Raw genomic sequence first — 8,388 nt, forward strand, 5'->3', positions numbered from 1 at the left:
TGTCAAATTAATATAACACCAAAATGAGCTTCCGAATTTCCTATAAATGCATGCGAATTTAATATGGAAACTGTTTATTTGCAAAATTTCAAGCATGCCTCAGTGTTTTAACTTATAGCCAACAATCTTAAGATCGGAATTTATTAACTCTCGTGTAATTTGTAAAAAGTAAGAGGAGACGAATGCATTTCCGTTAAAAATGTGAAGAAATCCCGACGAACGCTATATTTGGCTTTCTGACTCACAGCATGGTACCGCGGCCACCCTGCAAGTCTCGAATTCTAACGAATAAATCCTATCGTTTACCGCTATTTCGCGACTTTTATTTCCACCACTATTTGTAGTCCTTCTCCGGTTTACTCTCATTCCTTAAGTACATTTCGCATCTTGTTTCAGTTCATTGATGAGTGAATTATAAAGAAGGAGGAGGAGAAGGAAGAGGAGGAGCATTTAAAAGATACAATCCGGGCACGAGACTCGGTCGTGTATACCCCGGTATCCCTCGGACCGGATACGGACGACGAGGAAACACTAGTCAACGCGGAAGTCTACAACAATGGTAAGTTTTTGCACATAAACAAGAAATCAGTTTTGTACCCTGCATAATAGAACAGCCAACAACATTACCGGCGTGCGACAAAGGAAACCTCTAGTTTCTCTCCTCGACAGCCTGGTCCACGTCTCACAGCGAGAGACAAGGTTACTGGCCTCCGTTTCATTTCCACTAACAAAAAAATAGCATTATCTCGTCCGGATGTTTAATGTTGCTTGACGACGTTTAATACGCTACGTTTTTTGTCGTGTTCCGGTTCAGTTTCAACACCGGCGATGAATCGCCAACATTGAATCGCGCGTATCTCCGCGAATTTATCGGACTCTACAGTTGAAACTGCAAAAGACAGGAGGAACGACGTAGAGAGTTACATTGAGATAACGGATTTACTACCCCATTAAATTTATTCTCTGGTTGAAATATCGCTCGAAACTGTATTCGTATGATTCCGAACGAATTCCTTAGCTGACTAGGCGAGGCGCAGATTTTTCTTTATTCGAATTCCACGTTGTCCAAACGCGGAGCACCGAGGAGGTACTATTAAAGAGTGGCTGTGTCCGTGTAATCGTTGAGGCAGCGAATGGGGTCCACTAGGGCCCAATGAGGCTCAAAACACAGTCGGCAATCGCAAAAATAAAAAAATTTTTTTTCTCGAAATATCNTACTGCTATTATCTGTAAAAAAGATCGTATACAATTTTCTTCTATCTCGAATACTTCAGGACTAATTGATTAATTATCGCGTTCATCACAACGAGTAGATTGTAACCACGAGTGTTTTGCTTTCTATTTCTTACTTTAACAGCAACATATTCTAGACGGCATCTAAAATTGCAGACTTTTTCTCGCAACACAAAGTCTCACTGCCATTCTTTACTAATTTCTCCTCGGTACGCGGAGTATTCCTGACCCGAGTCAAGCCGGATGCGATTGGAAACCGATCCGAGAGCGAAGACTCTGATCGTGAGTCAGAGCACACCACCTACACGACTTCCGAATTTGAACTTCGTGGTCTGTAATGCACGTAGGATAAACGCGGGGGCGGACCGTGTAGTGAGTACGTAACGCAATACACCGGAGAACCGGCCGCGTCAGCCTCCGTTTTTGGCAACGATAATACGTTCACCTGGGGCGACATTGTTTCAATCGCGCTCCCTTATCTTCTCCACGAAACTAAATGTACCACTCTCTCCAAATTATTTTATGATTAACGACTACTAAGAAAATCAGGAACAGTACAAGGATCTTAAAAACATATTAAAATATGAATGATTGAGAGCTTATATTATTTATTACAGAAAACTTGTAGTAATAAAATATTTGCAGAAAATAGGAAAAGCACATACCGCACCCGAGTGTACATCGTAAATTGACATTAGTATTTTTAAAAACTAAAACAAATTCTTATCTGTTAAGTCGGTGTATATGAAATATTTTCTTTAAACATGCAATAGTTTATTCTTAAATGATTAAATAATTTCATTACTTTTGATGTATCAAAAATTGCAAGGCGCAAAATCTATTTTTGATGGCACATTTATAATTTCACTGATGAGTTTTAATTATTTTTTAACATATCAAGTATAAACTGATAAAAAAATCGTACACTAGTTTATATAGGGAAATAATGTATAATAATAAGATTAGAATGTTTCTAATAAAATTACAATGTTCTATGTATTTGCTAAACTATTCCACTTTAATTTCGATAATACAATACGAGATAATAAAATGGTTTTCGATGAGAAAACGGGAACTTGAAGAACTAAGCTTTCTATGCATCGACAGATAAATTTTATTTGAGAAATTAGAGATAAAAATTCTTGAAAGAGAAAAATCGTAAGATCTTATCGTTGTCATCCAGCCGGTCACCGTAATCGATGACACAGAGCTAAATATATCTACCCGAGTAACCAATATCGGGAAAGGTGTTAAACGGCTATCTTGATTTACAACCAACCATTGTTGCTACGTAACGAGAATATGCGTATACCGTTTCGCGTTCGATAATGGGTATTTGTCCAACGGTTGAGTTTCGATAAGCGTAACAGAAGTTACCCCAAGTACATAAGAATCTGCGGATATTTCAATGCTACTCGATAATTATTATCTATAGCCGGCGCCGTCTGGCTATATTATTAATTTCCTAATCGTAAAAGTTATCTAAATAAGTGCACCTCCATTCATTTTTCTTATTTCAACTGCAATTTTATTGACACTATTTATATTTTATTGCACAATTTGTCATATAATTTATTGCATAGTTGATCTCCTGTTATTACAATCCTTCAATCGTTTTTGATCTCCTTCAGACTTTTTAATCGACAATAAGAATGGAGCTCGACGCGTTTTAAGAATTACGAACGGTACTTGAATTGCATTCCGACAGACGAGCCACGACTCGTTTGTTTATTTTTCCGAAGGTCCTTAGGCATTGCCTATTTCGCCAATCATACTAACTATTTTTCTCAATTACTTCCCGTCTCAACTGGACTCGGATTTAACGTGGAACCCGCGCCATCAGGATACCGTCGTTGGAATAAGTACTTGAAAATTACTCTTCAGCGGTGCCGCGGCCTGGATGGTGCGCGACGAGCCACGATTTTCTGCGATGGAGAAAGTAACGCCGCGCCGCAAGGCGAAGAAACGTCGCGTCGGCGACGTTCGTTTTAATTACGACTCCAGGCGATTTCAAGCTTATTTTCTCCGCGCCGTCTTTCCTCTTCGAGCGTGCGGTTCGTTTATCTCGACTCGTCATACGTTACAATGATCACTTAATTGGCTATTGAAATAAGTATGAATCCGGACGCAGATAACAGCGCCGATAAACGGACCGCCCGTCCTCGCGGATAATCGTAATTAACTCGCGCGATTCACCCATTTCCTGTCGCGTTTTTCCCGGAAATCGTCGCCGAGTGAAAAGGCATCGCCGCTTTCCACGCGCATCCGTAAACGTAATCGGAATTACTGTGAAATAGTTGTTGCCTAAATCAAAAGTATCGAAAATTGCTTGCCATGTTGTACAAGATTAATCGAGAGTTCGAACCGATCCCTAGAAACGATTGACTGACTTTCAATTTAGAAAATTATTAGAAAGCTATTTCGTGTTCCCTTGTATTTTGGTCAATGCTCCTTCTAGGGTAATGAATCAATTATTTCTGATGACTATACTAAATGGCTTACTGTAAAATTAAGGATCCAACTATGACTACAATATAACCTTGGCTCGTGAAGGTCCATATTACAATTACTTTCTCTAAGATACCACAAGAATATCTCCTGGGTTCTCTGGTTCGATGCTGGACACGTAGTGGACGCATGTCGCGTACGCATCGCGGCTGCATAAAATAGCCATAGTGGTTATCAGGGTTTTCAGCGCCCTTGTGAGATCCAGGATCTCGAGCACGTAGCAGGATCTCGCGGCGAAAAAACGTCTACAGTAACTATACAGGGTGTCCCAGAAAAAGAATTACAGTTGAAGAGAAGTGATTTTGTAAGTGTTTCTGAACAACAATTTTATTACCAGCGGTCGTAAATTTTAAGATATTCGAGTAAAAGGAGACAAAACGACACTTAGCTAAGTACTAGTACCACCCGCACTTCACATGTGCACAACGACGGATAAAAGAAATGTACTGTTCTCTTAAGATAATTTATGATGGCATTAGTTCTCAAGTTGGTGGGCCTTCCGGTCTTTTTTTTATGCTAAAAACCATGTGGGCGCCAAACGTGGGGCGCCTGTTGATCTAAAATTGCAAAGACTTGTCAGCTGCTCTGATTTCCGATTGGTGCGGCTCTGGCAGTTCTTGGTTCGGTTTTACAGTCATTTTGTTGACTTTTCCGATTGGTCCGGCTATTACTTTTCGGGATAAAGTCAGCACTCCAAGCCGGCCAATGGCACTTACCGGCTGAATGCGGGCTTTGATTGGTCTCAATGCTTTTCGTTAATAATTCAAAAACCATGGCTCACTTTGCATTTTACTAAAGGAAATCGTTGTTCAGAAACACTTCCAAAATCATTCCTTTTAGATTCTAATACCTTTTCTGGGACACCCTGTATAGGAACGTCTTCATGCGTGCGAGGAGATGGTAATGGGGTTGTCGCGATATCGTCGATCGTAACGAAGCGAACTGAAGGGTTTTTGCTTTATGGGAACGAACGTCGTTCGTGAAGGGCAAGAAAATAAGTTGCGACCGAGCACCGAGGTTAATAGGTCTTATTAGCGGATCGGAGTTATTTTTTTTAAGAAGTTGAAACTCGTGGGGTTAATCGGTTAAAGATTTCTCTCGTTGCGTTAATTGGGTCGAGCAAACGAATATCGTGAAAGTAACTTCTACCGTTTCAAGGCGAACGATATTTCGTCCCGGCGGAGTACACAAAATTTTCGGTACGCCACGTGCAATGGCAGCACGCTATAGCGAGGATAAGGGACGAGTTAATTAAAACGGGCGAAATATTTGAGAGCGTGTCGGCGGCTCGCGTAGCCGCGAGCTCGGGCGACTGTAAAATTGAATTAACCAGCCAGCCAAGTGGACTATGATGAGTGTTCGGTAATGCTAGCCGCGGGCCCACTAATTACGTGAAAATTATATACCATTCGTAAGGTTAATTCGCGTGAATGGTGTTACGGCCCCGGTTTTCTATACGCGCGAGAGAGGAGTTGCTGCAACTCTCGCCGAGGGCGATCGCCGGCGTTGGCCAACAACCAACCTGCGCCGTGCATTTGTCGGGCACCCGACGGTGTCTCGGTGCCGACACCTCGCCGCGAGATAAAACAGCCGTACACGTGTTGGAAAACGTAATCGAGACCGTTATTGTTATAGATCCGTCGGCCGATATCGGAAACGGGAGAGCAATTTGCTCGTGACACGTTTTATGCTGGCAATCGACGGTTAACTTGCCCCAGATTTTTAACAACCGGCCGACCGATTCATTGTCAGCGATGCATGATTTTATCATGTGCATTTTTACTCGGTTCTCGTTCTGATTAAACGCCGGAGGAAAGAAAGTGGTAAACGACGGTATCTAGATCACCGGATTGAAACGAACTTCGCAGGATCGTATGGAAATTTTGTGTTAATTAATTACTCCGCCCATGTCGACCTACCCCTTTTAATTGCACTGTAATTACCCGAGTTAATTTATTCCTTTACGTGATATCCCGTGAGAATCGACCGAGACATCCTGCTATTATCATTCGGATAACATTCTTTACAGTTTAAAAATCGCCGTCGATAATGCCTGCCTGTCGTGGTTTGTAGTAAAACAAATACTTCTGTAATTAAAGGAAAACCTTTTAAGGTTCTTTTCGCTGTACAATCTCCTTAGAAAGTAAATATAGTGTATATCTCTGTAAATATTATTTTTCACGAAAGTATCGTTTATTTTCCTGGATGGGAAGTTTTTACATATCTAAATTATGTACATTTAGATATATATGTTATATTATTCATAATGCATAGAATTTCCTAAGAAAAAGTAATATTCAAGGCTATCCAGGTGAACAGTACTGCAGCTGTCTTTGACAGAACTGCATAAGAGCACGTATTTATTTCTTTCAAATTGATGTAACTCCAATTTTTGTCGTGAGTTTAATAAGATAAAAATTATTTATTTGCAAAATTTCAAATATGTGTCAGTATTTTAATTTATAGTGAGACCGATTTTAAAAAGAATTAAAATTATTGTACGTAGCAGTCGTATCCTAGTTACTCGATGTTACATGCTATCCATTCGGGACACAGAAGCTTTGATAAACAGAATTCTACTGGAAGTAAGTATTTACTTTCGGATAAAACGGAGGGACGATAAAGCGAATGGCGTGCACGTGCATCTATCTAGGAGGCCGGCTGGTGCATGCGCCGAGGCCGAGGCGATCGAAGTGTATCGAGCCTTGAATGAAAGAAGGATTCGAGCGACTGAATGAACGGTCGACGGTATCGAGTGTCGCCGCGGCCGTGCGTGCGTGTGGGAGCGAGCGTGGGCGAGCGCACGCGTATCCGCGAGCGGTTTCTTCGCGTACGTTCTGCGCGCACGTTGCACGCGAGCGTGGATCGGCGTGTTTCCAGGACTTCGAACCGAACGTCGAATAGCGCACGCCGTACGCTTTTGGTGGTCCCACCGTGTCTCACTTTACGAGCGTCGACCGCTGTAATTAATTCGAAAATCGAGGTTGTTAAGTCGATAGTTAACTGCCGGAGTGTGCGTAAGTAAATAAGTGCGTTACGCAAGCGACAGACTCTCGGAGTCAATCTGTCTCCGATCGAGCCGGTAGGCGTGTGTATGAAAACGTTGGAAAACGATTAGAATTCTTTCAGACATTTCTATGAAAACAAATCAATTTATTAATACGAATTGTCTTTAGAAAAATTCAATAGAATTTTTATCGCGGTAAGAACGTTGCACAGTCGAACGGTTTACATAAATCGGATATCGATGTAATTGGTCGTAGATATTCTAGCACTTCCTTGTACATTATGTTGTAAATGAGAGTCTATAGAACAGCTGTGAAAGTTGCTTTGGCCGCAGATCCATGAAACCTGCACACGGTTCCTTTAACAGCCACTGAGCTTTCACGAATGTATACGTAACTGAAGTAACCGGGGTACGTAATAAGAAGATGAAGAGAATTTCGTACCGACTAAATTAATTATTAGATTACGGATTTTTATTTTAAATACTACATATAATATATTCAAATCTATGCAGAATCTCAAAAATACTGAATATATTGTTTCAATGTTCTAATCTTCGGAAACATTGGCACATATGTCTAAGTTATTTAAAATTAAAATTATTCCAAGATAAAAAAGAAATTACTTGTGATAAAGAAATAATTGAATCGATTTTTTCTCTTAAATAAAATATATTATTTTTCATAAAATCCATTGTATATTAATTGTTTTATTTTCTAATACAGGATGGTTCTCCAAATTGTTTTGCACGTTTGCATTAGCTGTTGTTGTATCATAAAATTCATAACGAAACGACGGATCCTCGAGCGTGTATCGGCGTTTAGGTGATCGGTACCCACGTAACGGGTCCGGCGCGGTGTAAATCGCGAGCGGACACGAGCTTGGCCCGTGTAGTTGCACGGTTGCGCTCACGGAGACAAGCTTAATTCGTGTTCGCGTGCGCAGGCCCGGTTCGTTGGTTCGTTCGTTCATTCGGCCTCATGAATGCAACTCAGCTCGGAAAACCGGTGTCTCGTTTCCTTCTTCGTTCCCGACCCTCCGCCGCTTCGAAACGGCGAAATTACGCTCGCGTTCTCCTCTCCGCGGGGCACGTGGGCGGACTAGGTATCCGCGTTATTGGTCTGCCGATTCGATGGTATGTGTTTCACGAGGTCTCTGCGCCGATAGTCGGCCGTGTCCCGCAGGTAGCTACTCTCTTGCCTCTTTGAATGCCCGAGGACTATGTACCACGTTTCGAAAAAGTCACAGTACAACTTCGTTAGACACGCAAATTCAATTATCCTTGCTCCATTTATATGCGAACAGTCGACGTGCGAACGGCCAGTTGAGTAAGACGCGTGATTCGAACAAATCATTCATGTATTTCGTATTCAAAGCAAATTGCGTATTATTGAATGTAAGAATTGATAAATCGTTATTGCCCGAGAGTACGGATAAACATAAAGTTTCGTAATTGAATAACTTTCTCTCTCTCTCTGTCTCTGTCTCTCACGGTAGGCGTGTGTATGAAAACGTTGGAAAACGATTAGAATTCTTTCAGACATTTCTATGAAAACAAATCAATTTATTAATACGAATTGTCTTTAGAAAAATTCAATAGAATTTTTATCGCGGTAAGAACGTTGCACAGTCGAACGGTTT

Source organism: Ceratina calcarata, unplaced genomic scaffold (assembly GCF_001652005.2).
Source record: "Ceratina calcarata isolate Rehan_Ccalc_2016 unplaced genomic scaffold, ASM165200v1 scaffold567, whole genome shotgun sequence".
NCBI classification, from domain to species: domain Eukaryota; kingdom Metazoa; phylum Arthropoda; class Insecta; order Hymenoptera; family Apidae; genus Ceratina; species Ceratina calcarata.